Source organism: Natrix helvetica (assembly GCF_964273705.1).
Source record: "Natrix helvetica genome assembly, chromosome: 4".
NCBI lineage: Eukaryota > Metazoa > Chordata > Lepidosauria > Squamata > Natricidae > Natrix > Natrix helvetica.
The window spans coordinates 69,345,256-69,365,743 of NC_138550.1; the positions used below are offsets into that span (position 1 = coordinate 69,345,256).

Consider the following 20,488-nt stretch of genomic DNA (forward strand, 5'->3'; position numbering starts at 1 on the left):
CGGCAATCTTGCCATGTGGTACACAAGAGACTTTATATGCAAAGTGGCTGCTGATAAATGGGAGAGACTTACCCAGATAACTTGTAACCTTCCCCATTGACTTTGCTTATGAAAAGTCAGCAGGGATGGTTGCAAATGGTGACCATGTGACTGTAAGGTTGGTATGATCACTGGAACTTTAGGGACCAGTTTTAAGTACCACTTGTTCATGACTATCATAACAGTTGCTGAATGACTGATATTTGAACCAGATTTGGAACAGACCATTTAGGTCAGCAAATTCAACTCCTTGTTTAATAAAGGAATAAAATTAAGAACAATCCCCCACTTGAGGCAGCCGGGAGAGAACGGCTAAAATCTCACCATATCACCTGGGTATAGGAGCCCCCAGACTCTATATTTTAAATCAGTAATATGTCCTTAATAAGCACTTTGATTAAACTCTGATCTCTTTCTTCCTCAAAATTGTTACAAATTTTACTGGAACAGTGTGGTAAGACGCTGTAAAGGAGGGGCACTGGAAGCCAAGTGTGAGTTTAAGATAGAACAGAGGTGAAATTGCCGATAGCTTAAAACATGATAGGAACTTCTCATTTTGTATTTTTCCTATGTACTTCTCTGTTTGTAACATTCCAAAATGAACTTCTCCTTTTCGAAATGTCATGTTTGTCTCGTGTATGGAAATGCCTTGAGAATGCTCAGTGTGGAACACGGCATAAAAGTAGCGTCCTGGGTGGAGCCCAGGCAGTACAGATTTTGGTGTGTGAACACGCTGAACTCGATGCATCAATAAACCTGTTTCTCTTGCACCTTCGTGGTCTCACGTCCCGTTTTTATTGAGCATTGTGGCGCAAGCCTCAACCTGCTGCAACACACTTAATCCTATTAAGTGAGAAAGCCCAGCATCTCTTTGTGCAATTGATTCCATTGCTGAATTGGTCTTTATCCCCACTGCCTTTTCCTGAACCTGTTCCACTTTATCTGAATCCTTCTTAGTGTAATGTCTGATACAATAATCAAAAGTGGCGTTTGACTAGATTCATTGAAAAAGAGGGTTGGAAGTCACCTGTCCTATCTCCTGCCTAGTAGGCAAGTTCTCATCTTATCTGTTGATCAAGATTCTCAGTTATCCAGTTAAATTCTGGAAAATAGAGTCATGGACTGGGCTTTGTATTTTATTTTTGATTTGAGACATCTCATACTAACCTTGACAAATGATTACCCAATTTTCCTTGAAAACCATCAGTAATGGAGCACCCTCAACTTCAGAAACCAAACTATTCTTACCTGGCCTATGGGTGATATGGAGAATAGATTCGTAGTCCTAGCCCTGCTTCAAACTCATTATGTATTGGATAAGATGACCAGATTTTAACATTGGTAAAGCGGGACACCATTGACCGGGAAATGGGGGGGGCTCTTGATTAAAAATTTGGTCTATATCCTTGCACCCCTAACCATTTAGGGGAAAAAAAACCAGGGGTCTACAAACCTGACAGCTTTAAGACTTGTGGACTTCAACTCCCAGAATTCCTCCTCCAGTCATGTTGCGGCGACATCATCTGCGTGGATCTGCTCCATCTTTGGGTTTTTTCACCGGGGGCAGGGCTGCCGCTGAAGATGCCGATGAGCCCCCGTTGCCACCAGAATAAGTGCTGCCGCCTCCTCCTCCTCCAACAGCACCACCACATTTGCTGCCCGGCGCTCTGGCTGAGGTGAAGCTGCCAAAGCTCCTGAAGGCGGCAGAGGGGGCGGGAGCAAGGAAAAACGCCTCATGGCTCCTCAAAAGCACGGCGGAGGAAGAGGGCGCAGGGGTAACGTGGGATCCAGCTCAGGTGCTCTGAGCGGTGGGGGAGGCGCTGCTGCCACGGGCAGGGGCGCCAGCTGGAGCTTTGGCATCTTCACCTCAGCCACAGCGCTGGGCAGCAAATGTGGTGGTGCTGTTGGAGGAGGAGGAGGAGGAGGCAGCAGCAGCAGTTATTCTAGTAGCGGCGAGGGCTTTGGGGGTTCACTTCAGCCGTAGGGCCAGGCGCAAGCGGCTAGGATTGGCTGCCCACAAAGGACCTCCGCAGGCTTGCTTTGCTGAACTGACAATAGTTTGAGCGGGCGCGTCCGGCGCAAACTACCGTCAGTCGCCTTGCACTCATCAAAACAAGTCCGGGGAGGTCCTTTGTAGGCGGCCAGTTCTAGCCGCCTGCAAAGGACCTTCCCTGCTTCCGGAGCCTGTGACAGTAGAAATCACTGTGCGGCAGTTGGAAACTGCTGCATGGTGTTTTGCCACGTGCGGGGCCGCACACCTTACCAAAAATTGGGACTTTTTAAAAATGCCGCGGGACGCGGGACAAATTATTAAAAATTGGGACTGTCCCGCCAAAAGCAGGACGTCTGGTCACCTTAGTATTGGGACACAATTATTGGAACATAGTTACCATTTCTCCTCTCATATATATCTTCTTTATGCTAAACATACTTTTAACTGTTCTTCTGAGCTTGATAGTATAGCTTTGTTGCTGCAGCCCAAAACTGCAATGGCTGTTTTGCAGCTGTCACACATTGCTGACTCATGATGAATCTGTGGTTTACCAAGTTCCTATATCATTCTTGAAGTACTACTGCTAAACAAAGCACTACTATCTCTGTATGTGATTTTTCTGGTTTTAGGTCAGGATTTAGTATTGAAACATCCTTGTTTATGCTTGTGGATGACCTGTGGCAAAGCCAGGATGGAAGTGGACATCCTTGTTCTCTCTCAGCTGCTTTTGTTACCATTGATTAACTGGATCTATGGGTTGGAGATTGGGGGCACTGTTTTATGGTAGTTCTATTTTTTTTTCCTGAGACCAGTTCCAGTCAGTGTTGGTTGGGGAAGAGACCATTCTGTAGGCCTCTCCTGTGTATGATACTACTATACAGGTTTCTACTTTCTGCCTCCATCTTTTCAACTTCTACATTAAACTGCTAGGTGAAATCATTCATAGAACATAGAATAATATCATTGGAAGGGAACTTGGAAATCTTTTTGTCCAATTCCCTGCACATGGCATTTATTTGCTTGTTTGGAGATTGGTATCATCAATATGGCTGATGATACCCAATTACAGGTAGTCCTCAATTTATAACCATTCATTTAATACTGGTTCAAAGTTATGATGGCTTTGGAAAAAGTGACATGACCTGTTCTTAAAGTTATGACCGTTGCAACATCCCTGCTGTTATTTGATGAAAATTCAAGTGCTTGGCAACCATCTTGCATTTAAAGTATGAAAGTTGCACTGTCCTGCGAACGATTGCAATTTGTGATCTTCCCAGCCAGCTTCTGACAAGCAAGGTCAATTGGGGAAGCCAGACTTGCTTAATGACCATGTAATTCACTTAATGACCATGATAAAAATCATCATAGAATCAGGTCCAGTCATGTGATGCCTTGTTTAAAGACCGCATCACTTAGTGACCAAAATTCCAGTGCCAAATGTGACAATAAGTCAAAGATTAACTGTATATCTTTTGATCTAGGATCGGCCAACAAAGCTGTCAAGATACAGGGAACAAGGTATGGCTAATCTAACAACGACTTCATTAGAAAAATTAGGGATTATATGATAGCAGTTTTACAGTGCTTGAGGAACTGTCACAGAGAAGAGAGCATGGATAAGAGATTGGATAAACCTAAAGAATAAAATAATTTTAACAATAGAAGGATTTACAATAAGGCTGGCATGCTTTCATAAGGGATGGGAAAAACAAAATACAGTTACTTCCAAAGACACCAAATTAGAAATGCTCTATTACAAACATGGCAAAAAATTAAAATAAATCACTACAACAAAGTACCAATTTGGTTATCAATTATGGAAGCATTAATCTATCCAAATGTATTAGACATAAACAAAATAGTAAGATATGAGAAATTAGAATTAGAGAAATGGGAAAAGCTCTGGGGAAAAAAATACAAATTGACAAAGAAAGCTTACAAAGAAAACTTATACAAAATGTTCTACAGATGGCTTTTGCCACCAACGAGACTAGCGAAAATGTTTTCAAATAGTTCACTGGATTGCTGGAAATGCAGTCAGGCTCAAGGAACATACTATCATATATGGTGGACATGCACAGTAGCAAAAAAATATTGGATAAGAATAAAAAAAATGGATTGAGGAGATAATTAAACAACCAATAGAATTAAATCCAGAACTATTTTTGTTAGGGATAATTACAGGGAATTATGAGAAAAAAATTCAATATATAATATTACATGTCATAATTGCAGCTATAATTATTTATGCATTAAATTGGAAGAATAAAAATATACCATCAGAGGAAAATGTGATAAGAAAAGTGTTAGAGTACGCTGTGATGGACAGACTTACAAAAGAAATAAAAGATAAAGGAGAATTTGAATACTACTTGGTATGGAATTTATGGTATAAATGGTTAGAGGAAAGATGTAAAGATTAGGAAAGCATCAAGGGAAAAAAGATTAAGAGTTAGAAAATACTTACAAAGCCATATAAACAGACATGATATAAAATGTATGATGTATTATATATAAATTAGTACATTAGTAGATTAATATGTATAAAAGAAGTATATGTACACATGTATGGATATAAGATGTGTTGTATATAAATTAGTACACTAGTAGATTAATATGTATAAAAGAAGTATATGTACACATGTATGGATGGATATAAAGGGGGAAATGGCATAATGGAGGTATACCAATGTGGAAATGTTGCAGAGATGACAATGGTGTTATAAAACTGGAAAAAAAACTGTTCAATAAAAATTATTTTTTAAAAAAAAGAGAGAGAAGAGGGGGTTGATCTATTCTTCTTAGGGCAGGACGAAAAGTAACAGATGGAATATCATTAAAGAAAGATCCAACCTAGGACTAAGGAGAAATTTTCTGACAGTGAGAATAGTTAAAACAGTGGAATGATTTACCTCTGAAAGTTGTAAGTGCTTTATCACTTGAGAGTTTTAAGAAGAGATTGAACAGTTATTTGTCCAGAATAGTACAGGATCTCCTGCTTGAGCAGAGAGTTGAACTAAAAGACCTACAAAATCCCGCCCAACCCTATTTTTCTATGTTCTAAATACTCAAGAGTACTGGGCTCAAGACAGAATCCTGAGGTATGCCACTACATACTTCCCACAATGATGCAGACCCATTAAGGAGCAGGAGATGGCTATAGTTGTTCGGCTAACTGGATTATCTGGTCTTGGTACCGACCATCCATGTTGTTCCACTCTATCAAAAAAAGTGCTACCATCTATTTTATTAAATGTCTTATTAAATTCTAAGTACACTATAGCCACAGTATTTCCTTAGTTTACTAATCTAGTCACATTGTCAAAGAAAGCATAGATATCCCACAATTTGAAACTGCTCCTGCTTCCATTGATGCAGTCTAAAATTGCATTTGCCTTTTTGGCAGCAACATATTGTAAATATTCTTATTTATTTTTGCTATACAGTTCATTATTATTCCAAGATCTTTTTATAAGTGCACTTACCATTCCAAGTATTTTCAATGTTAAACTTATAAATTTGATTTCTGTTTTTGAGGAAATTAACTCTGACAAGTTTGTTAAGCATTTTGTCACTTCTTCATACAAGTCATGAATAAAAACTTTGACCCTGTCAGAACTAAACTTACTAACAATATCTCATTCCAGGTTAAACAAAGTCCTTTCAAGAACATTCCTTGAGTGTGATTTTAAAAACCAGCTATTTACTTAATTATCATGCCATCTGGACTACATCTAACAAGTTTGCTAATCATAGGACATACTGCTAAATCTTTTGTTGAAATCAAGATACATTATGTGCATGTAATTTTCACAATCTACTGAAAGAGCTATCCAATTAAAATAAGATAAATGAATAAAATAAAATAGGTTGTTCTGACATTCTTAACCAATCTCTGTTAACATACGTACATACAGATATACTGTACATACATACATACATGTGAAAATCACTCACGCCAGTTCACGAAACCTCCAGAACCGTAAAGACTACAAACTTGAAATGTTGGATGTACTGTATGTTCCTCTTGGCTTCTAGGTGCTCACTTAGAAAGGTTTTTTTGAAATGACCATCAGATCATTAGTATTTGTTGTATTATTATTAACACAATCTGATGCTAAGGAGTTCTACTCCCCCCACCCCACCTGAAAAGATTTCTATTCAAACTGCCACTTGGGTGTGGCCAGTGCGTGACTCATCCGGCCTGTTGGCTGGGAGTTTGGAGAGGAGCCTGAGGAAGAGAAGGAGATAAGATAGAAGAGGTTTCTGTGGGGCAAGGCTGAGGGAGAGAAGGGGATAAGAGAGGATTCTGTGGGGCAAGCCTGAGAGAGAGAAGAGGGATAGGATAGGAGAGGCTTCTGTGGGGCAGGCCTGAGGGAGAGAAGGGGATAGGAGAGGGGAGGATTCTGTGGGGCAAGGCTGAGGGAGAGAAGGGGAGAGGAGAGGCTGATCATAACTACTCATTAATTTTCAAGGTGTAAGTATCGATTTATCAAGCCCGATCATATAATTTCGTAGCGGAGCACAGGTATTCAGCTAGTTATTAAAGAAAGTTATTGTTGGTTTAGATAGACTTTTATTAATTATCTTCCAGATATCCAGGAGAAAGACCATTGGCTTACCTGAAGGGTCTTTTTCTGTGCACCGCAGGAGAGTCCAAGCAATGGGTTAGTTCAGTCTGGTTGCCCTGGGACTGAGGAACTTTTTTTCCTTGACCACACCTCCTAGTGTGGCCACTCCCCAGAATTTTGAGATGGTCTGGAGCCATGAGGATGGAGCGGAAGCATCCAAGATAGACAGTTCCTATTGACACGAAGACCATGAATCCCTGGACAGATCAACCAGGGCGGGTTGGACTCTCCTGCGGTGCACAGAAAAGGACCCTGCAGGTAAGCCAATGGTCTTTTTCCTGTGCACCACTTGGAGAGTCCAAGCAATGAGACATACCCAAATTATTGTCCATCTGGGTGGGCAGAAGAAGAGTCTTGGGATTTGGTCGGAGACACAACTGCCTGGAGCACCCTCCTGCCGAAAGACGCCTCAGCCGAGACAAACACGTCCAGTTTGTAATTCCTGATGAAGGGTGACGGGGAAGACCACGTGGCCGCCCTGCAGATATTGACTATCGAGGCCTGGGTGGCCCAGGCTGCAGAAGTGGCCGCGCTCCATGTAGAGTGTGCAGCAATGCCTCGAGGCACCAACCTGGACTGGCTCTCATAGGCAGAAGCGATGCAAGCCCGTAGCCACCTGCCCACCGTGGGAGACGAGAACTTCTTGCCCAAAGAGCCTGGCTGAAATGAAATGAAGAGGGCCTCTGACCTACAGAACTCCGAGGTGCGGGCGGTGTAAACTTTCAGAGCTCTCCTAACGTCCAGCTTGTGCCAGGTGCGCTTTCTAGGATGCGAAGGGCGTGGGCAAAAGTTCGGCAGAATTATGTCCTGCGCCCTGTGGAACCAAGTATTGACCTTTGGGATAAAGGCTGGGTCCAGTCTCAAAACCACCCTGTCGGAGTGTATGACACATAGGTCCAGGCGGATGGACAGGGCCGCCAGTTCTGAGATACGACAGGCGGACGTTATGGCAATGAGGAAGGCTGTCTTGAGGGTAAGGTGGCATAGAGACGCTGTACGAAGGGGCTCAAAAGGTGGAGAGGTGAGTGCCTGAAGAACCACTGACAGCTGCCAGGTGGGGTAGCAGTGAACTGTGGGAGGGTGTAGGTTAGAGGCACCCTTGAGGAAACTGCGCACCCTGGGGATCCTGCTGAGGGGGAGGGAAGGATCACCAGCCAAGATGGTGGAGAGGGCCGCCACCTGTCAGCAGAGCATGTTAGGAGTAAGACCTTTGTCGAGGCCTCCTTGTAGGAAATCCAAGACACGGGACACAGGGGCTGTGACCGGGCCAAAGTCTAAGTCCTCGCACCATTTGGCAAAGGTAGCCCAGGAAGAGTCATAAATCCTTGTTGTAGAAGGACTTGAATGGGGCGCACCACCTCCTCCGACAACCCTTCACCCCTTAGCAGGTCCCCCTCAAGTGCCAGATGGCGGTTGGAGCAACTGGGGCTCTGGATGGACAATGAGGTCTCCCTCAGCCCACCTCACGGTGGGCTGAGGGAGACCTGATCCGGGGGAATCCGCCACGGAGGGGACACTGACAGACTGATGAGGTTGGCGAACCACGATCTCTGGGGCCAATGAGGGGACACGAGGATCACCTCCGCCCCTTCCGCGATGATCTTGTTGAGAACCTGCGGAAGGAGGGGGAGAGGGGGAAAGGCATATAGCAGGCCCCGGGGCCAGTTGCACCAAAGAGCATCCGTCCCCTCTGCCCCTGGTGAGTGTAAGCGGGAGAAGAACCGCTGGAGTTGTGCATTGTCCCTGGATGCAAAGAGATCGACTGTCGGGGTGCCGAACCTGCGGGACAACTGGTGGAACAGAGCAGGGTCCAGTCTCCACTCTGCAGGGTCTATGGTGGTCCTGCTCAACCAATCTGCCTGGGTGTTGTCCACTCCCGAGATGTGGTCGGAGCGGAGGGACGCCAGATGGCTTTCCACCCAGCGGACCAGGGTCTCTGCTTCTCTCATCAGTTTCTTGGAACTGGTGCCGCCCTGGCGGTTGATGTGCACCTTGGTGGCCACATTGTCCGTCATCAATAGAACGTGATGTTGGCGGATGTACTGGTGAAAGTGGCGTAGGGCCAGCCTTGCGACCCGCAGTTCCAGAATATTGATGCTGTAAGTTGCCTCTGTTGGGGACCACTTGCCATGCACCACGAGATGACCCATGTGTGCCCCCCAGTTGGTGAGGCTGGCGTGCGTGGTGATGACTAACCGGTTGGGCTCCTTGAAGAGATGGCCTTTGAGGAGCGCAGACGACTTCCGCCATCGGAGGGACCTCTTCACCAGCATGAAGGAATTGCTCCTGGAGGCTCTCTGGTGGGGTAGGAGGAGCCATTGAAGTGCCCTGGAATGGAGACGGTCCCAGGGAATGATCAAGATGCAGGAAATCATCTTCCCCAACAGTTGCGACAGAAGGACCACTGGAACCTGCCTCGCATGCATCACCTTGTGGGTCATAGACACCAGGCCCTCTAACCTGTCTTGGGAAAGGAACACCCTGCACAAGGAGGTGTCTATCACCGCCCCCAGGTGATTGAGTGGTGGTACGAATGAGGTGGCTTTTCTCCAGGTTTAGGGAAAAACCGTGACTCCCGAGGGTCCTCGTGGTGACGCGGAGGCCTGCTGCCTGGACGATGACTGGATGAGGATGTCGTTCAGGTAGTATTACAGCCTTATGGGCCTGCGCCTGAGCTGGGCCGCTACAACCGCCAGGCCCTTGGTGAACGTCCTGGGCGCCAACAGCAGGCCGAATGGAAGGGCCCTGTATTGGAAGTGTTGGCCGGCATAAAAGAAGCACCGCCCCGAGTCCCTCCGGGGAGAGGGGGCGGTCTAGAAATCAAATCAAATAAATAAAATAAATAATAAATAAAGCGCGGGAACCTCCTGTGCTGTGCACGGATGGGGATGTGGAGATAGGCCTCCTTTAGGTTGATAGAGTGAGGAGGTCTTCCTGGCAGATCCCCGCCATGATGGACTGGAGGAACTGCATCTTGAACCTCCGATAGGTAATGTGCTTGTTGAGGTTCTTGAGGTCCAAGATGGCCCTCCATCCCCACCCCCGAGTTCTTGGGTACCAGGAAGAGGATGGAGTAGAATCCCCTCCCTTCCTGGTCGGGGGGCACCTGCTCTACCGCATTTATCTCCAGGAGATGGAGAATCTCCTGGTTCATAAGCTCCCTCTTCAGGGGACAGGAGGGAGTAGGACACTGGATGAAATTTCAGGGTGGAGGGGACAGGAACTCCAGGGAGAGGCCCTCCCTCACAATCTGGAGGACCCAGGCGTCCTCTGTGGTTTGGGCCCAATGGGAGGCAAATAGCTGGAGCTGACCCCCTATGGGCGATGTGTTCGGGCAGTCACTTGGACTTGCGGAACGGCCTGTTAGAGGTCCCACCACGGTTAAACTTGCGGAACCCGAACTGTTGCCTACTCCTGTCCCAGAAGGCGGGTCTGTCCTGAGCTCTATCCCCCGATTGGCCGGATGGTCTATTTGGGGGAGTGAAGGCGGAAGAGGTGGAGGCTTCTGAGGAACGAAAGGACTGCATTCTGGAGTAAGGAGTGGATTTGCGGTCTTGCTTCTTGGATAACGATGGCAGGACCTTCCTCTTGTCCTTTGATTCAATGAGGAAAGGATCCAGAACGTCCCCAAACAATTTGGACCCCTTGAAGGGGGCAGAAGCCAACTTCCATTTATTTTTCTGGTCCGCCTGCCAATGGCGAAGCCAAATCAAGCGGCGGGATGTAACATTGGACGCCAGGGCCCGTGATGCGAACTTGGTGGCATTAAGGGATGCATCAGCAGCATACTGGGAAGCCGCAATAATCTTGGATATATCCTGGCGGAGGCGCATGTCCCCCACAGGGAACTTGGTCAATAGCTCGCGCAGCCAAATAACTGAGGCTCTATTGAAAAAAGATGTGGAAGAGGACGCCTTAATGGCCCAAGTGGCCTCAAGGTGAGTCTTGTGGCAAGCCTTCTCCGCCTTTTTATCCTCCGCCTTAAGGCCCTCCAACAGATCTGCAGGGAGGGTGGAATTGGAGGTAAGGGCGGCTATGGGCGGATCCACAGCTGGGAGGACCAGGATGTCCTCCAGGGCGGGTTCCATAGTGTACAGCTTCTTGTCCACTCTGCTAGGAGAAGACAACGTGGCCGGTTGGGTCCACTGACATTGGATAAGGTCTAGGAACAACCCAGGGACCGGCATCAGTTCCTGCTGAGGAGGAGGAACATCGAACATGGCCATGTTAGGGTTGACCAGGGTCGAATCAGCAGGGGCCTGAGCGGGCTTGGGTTTGGTCCCTACCCTGGTAGCAGCCTTAACCTTGTGGAGAATAGATTTAAAGAGACTTGGCTTAAAGATCCCTGAGAATGCAGGGGTGTCGGGCGGGAGATCCTCATCCTCCAAGAGCTCCTGTCCTTCTTGGTCAGGATCCTCAAGGGCGGAAGCCTCGCTGACCAGCTGGGGTCCTCAGGAATGGGGCCTTGCTCACAAGTCCAGGAGCAGGCTGGGGAGACTGGCTCCACCAGTGACCAGTCGGGAGATAGGTCCTGAGACTCGACCTCTTCAGTCATCAAGACTAGAGTCACCCCGGGGGAGGGTAAGGACAAAGGAGTCCCCAGGAGGATTGTACCGGGGGGTTCATTGTCAGCTTGGCACCTGGTCTTCTCAAATTGTTTGCCAAGCGCCCGTTGGTGCCTTTCAGCATCCTTGACCTCAGCCGCGGATGGGGCCCTGGGAGGATGTTTGCCCGTGGCACCCGCACCACCTTTGCCAGCCCCACCACCTCTATTTGAGGGAGATCCCTTGCTAGGGGTCTGGGAAGGGCCTGGCCTAGCCTCTAAGGAACCTGATGGGCCGGGCAGCTCCATGGCCAATGACCACACAAGCTTGAATGCAGCAAAAGGCACTGGCAGATGGTTGGGAAGCCGGAGGCTCTCACTAGCTACACTGGAAGGAAAAAAGGTTCATGAGGAAGGTTGAACAAAAAAATCAAAAGGCAATGACAATTTTCACTGACATAACAAGTGGACACCAGTTCATATTCGCAGGAGATGGAGAAAAAAGGGCCAGCAACCGAGGCTGCAAGGCCCGGCAGGAGAGCAGGGAGAACAAGGCCATGACTACAAAAAAAGCGATGTAGGTGGCCGAGGGCCAGCTGGGTGGCCCCGGACAAGGCCCCCGACCACCCAGCGCCCCCCTGGTGAAGCGTGGGTGAGTGGAATGGCCGTTACGAAAAGGCGCAAAAATACACGCCCCAAAAATGGCCGCCGCAACAGCGTGGGGGAAAAGGAGGCGAAAACAGCGACCACGTGAGCAATCGGCAGTCGCACACTTCTCCGCAGTGGCTGAGGACAAGGAAATGGCCGGGAAGGCGAAAAAAACTCAAAAAAATAAGAAACGGGGAATGCTGGCAGCAAAAAGAGTCCTCGCTCCTTTAAAAAAAACAAGCGGCAAGCCTCCAAGCCGGCCCGAACGGCGCAGCAATGGAGCACCCCCCTCCCACCATCACGCTTACCTCCTGGCCTCCTATCGGCATGAAGTAGCTGGGAAACAAACAGTTTGTTAAGGAAACGAAGGAGAAATAGGAAGGGAGTAAATTTAGGAAAAAATAGGAAGAGAATGTTAGGAGAGTCCAAGCCAAAGGGAAAAATTCAACTGGAGCTCACAGAAAAGCAATCCGAACGGGCAGACTGAGGAAAAATTCTGGGGAGTGGCCACACTAGGAGGTGTGGTCAAGGAAAAAAAGTTCCTCAGTCCCAGGGCAACCAGACTGAATTAACCCATTGCTTGGACTCTCCAAGCGGTGCACAGGAAAATGAGTGAAGACAGCTGGAGGGAGGCAAAATTGTTCCTATCTTCAAAAAGAGAAGCAAGTAGGATCCAGACAGTAATAAACCAGTCTTCTGATTTGGGAAGATTCTAGAGCAGGGAGGTTTTCACCCTCCCCAGGCTTCAGGAAAGCCTCTGGAGCCTGGGGAGAGCGAAAAACGGCCCAACGGCCCAATGGGAAGTTCAGGAACGAATTTCCGCTTGGCCTGTTGGGCCTGTTTTTCAGCCTCCCCAGCCTCCAGAGGCTTTCCTGAAGCCTGGGGAGGGCAAAAACGCCCTCCCCCGATGCTGTGGAAAGCCAAAAATCAGCTGGCTGGCACGCACATGCGTGCCAGAGCTGAGGGCTCCGTGTGCCACCTGTGGCACGCATGCCATTGGTTCGTCATCACAGTTCTAGAGTAACACATGAAGTGATCAATGTGAAATTTTCTCGAAGCAATGCATTGATAAGTAGATTAGAATATATTGTTCTAAAATTTTAGGATTAATCAATTTCTCATAAAAAATTCTGATAATGCTATGGACATATCCTGACTTTGCAAAAGATTTCTAAAAATATGGTACTTTGATTAGCATTTTAATTTAGCTTGGTGTGGATGGCATGTCTACAAGATATTTTTACATCTAGCTTCCAAAGTGTATGGCAACAATTCCTAAACAAAATAGAATGAGAGATCAAGTGGGGTGCCAGAGTACAGTTCTATGGCTTGAACAAAAAATGTAATGACAGCAGGAAACAGTATAACATATTATTCAGTTTATCAATAATATTAATAACATGAGCATATTTTAAAGGTGTGTGTTTGTGTGTACTGTATATACATGTGCATGTGCATCTTTCTGGCCATAAATGAGTATTATTGCTAGAAGGGGTTTGGGACCCTTAGGCTCGCACGCTGGGCTGTGCCTCCTTTGCCTCCAGCCACCTATCTCAGCTCATTCACAGCCAGCTTTCCTCTTCTGCTGGTGCTCTCCTGGCCATTCTCCATGGCCAATGGGCCTCTGCCTCTGCCCATTAGCCCAGACACCGTTTGACCCAGTTCTTTGGCTTCATGGGACAAATAGCCATCAACCAATCAGGTGGCAGGGTGAAACAATGTTGCAGGAGGGGCAATCACAGGGGCAAGTTTTTCTCAAAGGGGAAGGTATTGGAAACGGCAAAACTGCACCCCAAAAGCATCCCCCTATTGGCATGGGGGATGTGGCAGGCAAACGGAGGAGCATGGCTGCAGGGGGAGAAGGAGTCTCTGTATTCTATTCACATGCACACTGGTAATGCTCTGTAAAAATTGCATTGGTTTAACACACTTAAGCACACATGGCCACCCATCCCAATTTCCCATTCTTCGCCTGAAATGCAGCTGGCCACCACATTCAAGGGCTGCGCCTGGCTGGTTTCTCCTCCCCTCCTCCTCTCAGCTCCTCTTTACTCTCCCTGCTCTGTACGCATGGAGTGGGGGTAATCTAAATGAAAGGTGGGAATCTTTTCCATGACTCTCTACTTGCAGAAAAGTAGCAGCACTTCCAACAGCCATTGGAATTCATCTCAGCTTCTCTTGTCTTCACATTTCTTTTCCAGTGTTTCATTCCCTTCCCCTCTCCTTCTTTCTTCCTCTTCTCTTGTCTCTTCTTCCCTTCTCTTCCTCTGCCCTTCCTTCCCCTCCCCTCCCTCCATTTCTATGTGCATCTTTTTGCACAGATGGAAGCTGATGCTTGACCTAGAATATGACATTTTGCAAGTGAGATCACAGTTCAATGCTTCCTTTGCAATTCTCTGCTTCCTGTTTTCATCTCAGCTTCTTTTCCAGTGTTTCTCAGTCTTGGCACTTCTTAGATGTGTTGAAGGGGAGGGGAAGGAAAGGAAGGAAGATAGGTTGGCTCCCCTCCCAGAGAACCACTGTTTGGGATTCTGGGGAGAGTTAGCAACTGAGTGGCATGATGATAAATACTGGGCTTCACAACACAGGATCCCACCAAAACAGGAGAAGCAATGGGGCTCCAGACTTCCCCTCCCATTGAACCACTTCCTGGGATACTCATGCTCACGTAAGTGCAGACCATTCCACCTGTAGTCACAAACCATCAAAGAAGTAATAGGTGACAAAAAGAAACAAGAGCACTTAAAAAAACAGCTTTCATTCGTGTATTCAATAATTGATATTTTATCCCATATGTAAGGGGTGGTGGTGTTCATACTCACTGCCATGTAAGTTTCCTTTACCTATGTATCTTGATGTCAAGTTATGTAAATTGAGGTAACTGCCAAAGGCTTTGAATTACCCTATCACTGAAATGGGTTACTATTACTTTTCCAAGTCTTGTGTGAATTCTGGCACTGCATCTATCACATTACTCACAACGCCAAAAATAAGGCAAGAATCAACTACACTCAGGTTATCAAATACATAGGTTATCAAATACAAATACACCCATCAGACACAAACTTTTTTCTTCTTTCTTTCTTGCTGCAGTTTCATCCATCTTGTAGGCAGAATTCTTCTTACCAACAGTAACACAACAAATGCCTGTTGCCCTCAATGATTTCAATATAGAATATTTTATTGGCTTCCCATGTTGGTGATGGGGTGCGGGCTACAAGTTACATGGAATAATGAGGCTGTTTGAAGACCGGAAGGAAAATCCTTTGTAGGTGTGGATATTTAGGAGGGAATCTGGCATCCTAAGTTCTCTTGAAGTGCGTATCAACTCCCAAAATGATTTTAGCTAAAGCCATATTATTTTTACTTCGTTTCTTGCAATACATATGGGGAGGGGGGAACTATGGGGTGTGGGATAATTTTCTCCCAGTTGCCGGAAATAAAAGCTATAAGGCCCATGGTAATCAAGGTCTGGTAACGGCTGGAGGGAGTAGCTGAGCAACCTACCATCTACCTGGTTGGTTAACTTGACCAGTGAAACTAGGGGGATGAGTGATATCTATTTCTTTTATTATACTGAAAATGCAGAAAATATTTAGAATTTGATTCACATTTGAACGTGCTGATATGATGGACTCAATAAAATGGATTTTTGAGAAAAGCTGCAGCCTCAGAATCCTGAATTGATTGGGTCCATTACTCTGAACCATGACATTAATCCAATTGTCCCTTTAAAAGATCAAGACTCCGGGATTCCTGAGCCCTGGCACTCCACCCAGCTGCCTCAAGAAGGAGAGGAAATCTCAGGAGGAAATGGCTGCGGAGGGGAGAAACGGCCAGCAAGCCTGCAACTATCTGGGCAGCAACACAGGTGGACACTCGAGTGAGACCACCGCACTAGTGATTACTTGGCCAAAGATGCGGCCAGAGAAGGCTGGCCTGCCATGTGAGTGGGAAGGAGACGGCTGCGGGGAGACCCTACCTGGCAGGTGATGAGCGCTGGTGGAGAAGTGTGCCAAAGGCACCAGAAGATGAATTCCCCAATTTCACCCAGGTACTCAGGGGCCCATCTAATTAAGTGAAAGAAGAGGAGAGCAAGATTGAGATGAGACAAGGGGTGAAGACATTTGGCCATGCTTCAGAGCCCTTCGGTGGAGCAGCTGAGGGAGTGGTTCGACCACATAGTCATCCAAGAGGTGCTGCACTGGCTGGAAGTAGCAGAGGAAGTGGCCACCCTGGCGGGCCAGCCGCTCCTGAGTTGGTGGAGCCCAAGCTCACTGTCACGTTCTACTTTGCCAGCCCGAAGCTCTGATGGCGACCTAAGGGAGCCCAGATCAAATATTACCAACGTGGCAGCGAGCAGTAGCAGCGAGCAAAGGCCCCAGGCAGACCCCCCAGCCATTCCTGACTAAAGCCATGAGGGCGAGTTCTGGCCCAGGGCCAACCCTGTAGAGGCCACCATGAGCAGCTAGCCTGCCAGGCAGCTGCAACATCCCCTCCCCAGTGGCCCCATGTGGCTCCAGGCCCATTTCCCCCTGGGACCTGAGTGGTATCTGGGGTACTGGCCATTGCCACCTTACCCAATGGAGCCACCACCCCTGAAGATATTTGACAGGGAGCCCAACAAGCTGGTAAACTTCCTTGACCATGTTCTGGGCCACCTAAACCATTATGCCTTAGCCTACCCAACCCAGAGAGCGATGGTGAATGCGGTGACAGCCAATATCAAGGGGAAGGCAGAAGAATGGGTGGCCACTCTTCATGATGAAGCACCGAAGTGGAGGGATGCTGGGATGTCAGAGGGAGAGATATGAGAACTAAAGCAAAAGGGATAGTCTAGTGAAGGAATACTTTTGAGAGTTGTAAAGAGTTGCAGGGAAGCTGCAGCACTGGTCAGAACAACAACTCGTTTACTTCTTCAAAGAGAGCCTTAACAGAGAGCTACACCAGGCGTGCACGTAACAGGAACTCCCTGATTGACTGCACGAATGGTACTGGGCTGCTACAGCACTAGAAGCGGAGCTGAAAGCCTGCAGACCAAATAGTGATCCCGAAGCGAAACCAAGGAAGAGCCAAGAGAGCTGACAGGCTGAGAGGCGATCGGCCTCAGCCACACCCACTTAGTCTACAAGACTAAGTTGAGTCCTATAGGGGGCCCCAGAGATGTTCATGCAGTTGATAAATGAGGTGCTATATGAGTATCTGAGGGGTCAATGGCAAAGACGCTGAGCTTGTTGATCAGAAAGGTCGGCAGTTCAGCAGTTCGAATCCCTAGTGCCATGTAATGGAGTGAGCTCCCATTACTTGTCCCAGCTTCTACCAACCTAACAGTTCAAAAGCATGTAAAAATGCAAGTAGAAAAATAGGGACCATTTTGGTGGGAAGGTTGTTGCTCTGTGCACCTTCAGTGTTTAGTCATGCCAGCCACATGACCACGGAGATGTCTTCGGACAGCGCTGGTTCTTCAGCTTTGAAACAGAGATGAGCAGTACCCCCTAGAGTAGGAAACGACTAGCACATATGTGCGAGGGGAACCTTTACCTTTATGAGTGCCTATATAAGGGTATCCTGGTTTACTTTGATGACATCCTCATTTTCACCAAAAAGACTGAGGAACACATCCAGCTGCTCTGCCAAGTCCTTAAGAAGCTACTGGCAGAAAACCTATATGGTAAGCTGTCCAAATGCAAGTTCCATCAGATCCGTCTGGACTACTTGAATTACCAAGTGTCAAGCAAGGGGGTGGAGATGGACCTGGCGAAAGTGAAAGCCAGTGGCTTCCTGGGGTTTTCTAACTTCTACAGGCAATTCATCCCTTCATTTGCAAAGATAGCCTTGCCAATCACTGAACTACTAAAAACTGGAAAGATAGGAGCCAAACTCCAGTCATGTTAGCCTCTCCAATGGACTATGGAATGCCAGGAGGCATTTGAAACCCTAAAGAGGCTATTTGCGAAAGAACCGATGTTAAAACACCCTGATCCCCAAAAGCTGTTCGTGATCTAAGTCAATGCCAGTGACATGGCCATGGAGGCTGTCCTCCTCCAAAAGAATGGGGAGAGAAACCTACAGCCATGCACTTACACCTCCTAAAAACTCACGGACACAGAGAGACACTGGGCCATATGGGAGAAGGAGTCCTTTTGCTGTCCAGTGGGCATTATTCACCTTGTGCCACCTCCTGGAAGGGAGCAGTGTACCTTTTGAAGTGTGGACAGGACGGGTTGGTGCAATATTTCAACTGATTCAACTTCACCCTTAAGTACCCCCTGGGGGGGGGAACTTCCTGGCTGCTCCCTTGTTGCGGGTGGCCCAGTACAAGAGCAGTCGGGAGGAGGTAGTTTATGCAATCATTCCTCTTCCCCAGAGGCAGTATTCCAATTGTGATCTTACTGACACTTTATAAAGTGGTACTAATACTTCACATAATCTTGATTCTATTCCTCTTGAATGCAGCCTAAGATTGCATTGGATTTTTGGCTGCCACCACAGACTGTTGGCCTATATTTAAGTGGACAATTGTTCACTAGGACTCAAGACCCTTTTCACAGTTACTGGTATTTAGCCAGGTTTCACTCAACCTGTATCTGTACAAATGGTTTTTCTTGCCTGTGTAAAATCTTACTTTTATCCTGAATTTTCATTATGTTAAATAGGGTTCAGTGTTCAAGTCTGTCAAGATCCTTCTGGATCTTGAGCCCATCTTCTGGAGTATAAACAATTCAAGTAAAAGCAGTAGAAGATTTGCAGTCTCATGGATTGGAATGTAATTTGCTGCTGGCAGTCCTGAAAGATGAGCTGGACTTAGAAAATGCAAGTTGGCAAGAGGAGAAAAGCTGAGAAAGATTTGGATTTTAAAGACTCAAAGTTGATAGTATTCATAAGTTACGAACTCAGTTTTTTTCGAGACATTTGAAGGACATTCAGGAATGGATTTACCATTCCCAATCGAAAAACAAATGTTAAGAGATGCCATGTTACAATTTACAGAAGACTTTTTTTGTACAACAGATGCTTTGGAAGATATACACAATAGGAACTTATGCCTTTGGGGAATAAAATCCAATTGTTAGGAAAGATCCCAATTACTATCTTAAGGAAAAGACTCACTATTAAAAATCAATGGAGGATATTTGATCCTGGATGGACCAGAAACAATGACTGGTAATTTATAGCAGACCTGAAACTATTGTGGACTTTCTTTGTGTGAAATACAATAAATAGACTCTTAACAGAGGGTTTTGAAATTTAACTTAAGTTGTTGATTTTACCTATTAACTATGTTTAGTAGATAGAGTCAGGCTAACTGGATGGGGTAAATATTATTCTAGAAATTTATAAATTGTGTGTCTGCTTTGCAAAGGAGGGGGCATATATCTTTGAGATATATTTATCAGTATTCAACTAGGGGGAACAATTTGTGTATATGTCTGTTTTGTTTTTTATTTTATGCACTCGTTTTGTGTAGTCTTGTTTAATTGTGTTTTGTTTTCTGTATTTTTTAGCTTGTATTTTAATGTTTTAAATAAAAATAAAAATATTAAAAAATATTTCTAAGTCAGTCTAATTAATCAAAATGATTGGCCAAAAAACCTTCTAAAAGTCCCAACAATATGCTACAGACATTGTTAAGTACTACAATATGTACAAAATCATTGCTAGAATTAGTGTGTCCTGAGATTGTTTTAAAAAGTGCAAGTATTTGTAAAAAGACCTTTTTGTTTTTAAATCAGCACACTAAATCTCTCTGAAAATATCATAGATAAAATTTTCTGTGATAACTTCATTCCAGTTTGATTCTCATATAAGTTTGGATGAAATTCATATTGGTTCCCTTGATTTGCTTTTTCCATTTATGATAATTAAAAATTTAACATACTTTCAGATTGCTGAAACAACAATCTCCAAAATCAATGTCATCATCCCCATTCTCCTCTCCACCTCCCCATCATTTGGTTTCCCCACCACTGCATTATAGATTGCTACACAAAAGTCAGTGACCAACACATCATAGCATATTAGCTAACAATGGAAACATTTATTGACATCACATCATGGGTAAAATAACTTTACCTGAACAAAGCTGAGAAGGAAAATTAGCATTTATAATAAGCCCCAAAAGAAAGGAAATAATGACACAATGCAAGGAAGATTAACTATTCCTTGAATGTTTCATATTTTTATTGATAACTACCTGCAACCAGTTTGAAGCATGGCATCCAAAACTGTATCTACCAAAGCCTCAATGGTTAAAATATTTCCCAAATGCTACCCAGCTTGTAAACTATATATCACTTTTCTATTCTGCCATGTTTTCTGTCATAGATCAAAATGTTTTGAAGCATATGGTTTTCCTTGCTTTGAATTCCAGCAGCAGTAATCTGTATGTGCTCATAATCTAATCCCTCAGCAAAGATTCCCCTTGCCATTTTAGCTATAGAGTCAATTCCATTTCTGCATGCAAAAATCTTATATCCATGACCCATGTCACTCTATTAAAATTGTTCAATTTTACCATACTGTGTCTGCAGATGTACTAAGGCTCTAGTGGCATCGTTTCTACAGAAGAAATAAATGCTTTCAATGATTCAGATCAATGATACCTGAATGGAAGTATGACTAGAAAATGGGATC

The 20,488-nt window shown here is 45.8% G+C and overlaps 1 protein-coding gene across 12 annotated transcripts in view; it reads right to left on the minus strand.

Annotated features, from left to right (window-relative positions):
* Nucleotides 1-20,488, minus strand: part of PCDH1 (protocadherin 1) — a 251,980-nt gene that overhangs the window by 100,115 nt on the left and 131,377 nt on the right. The gene's annotated exons all lie outside the window — the stretch shown is intronic.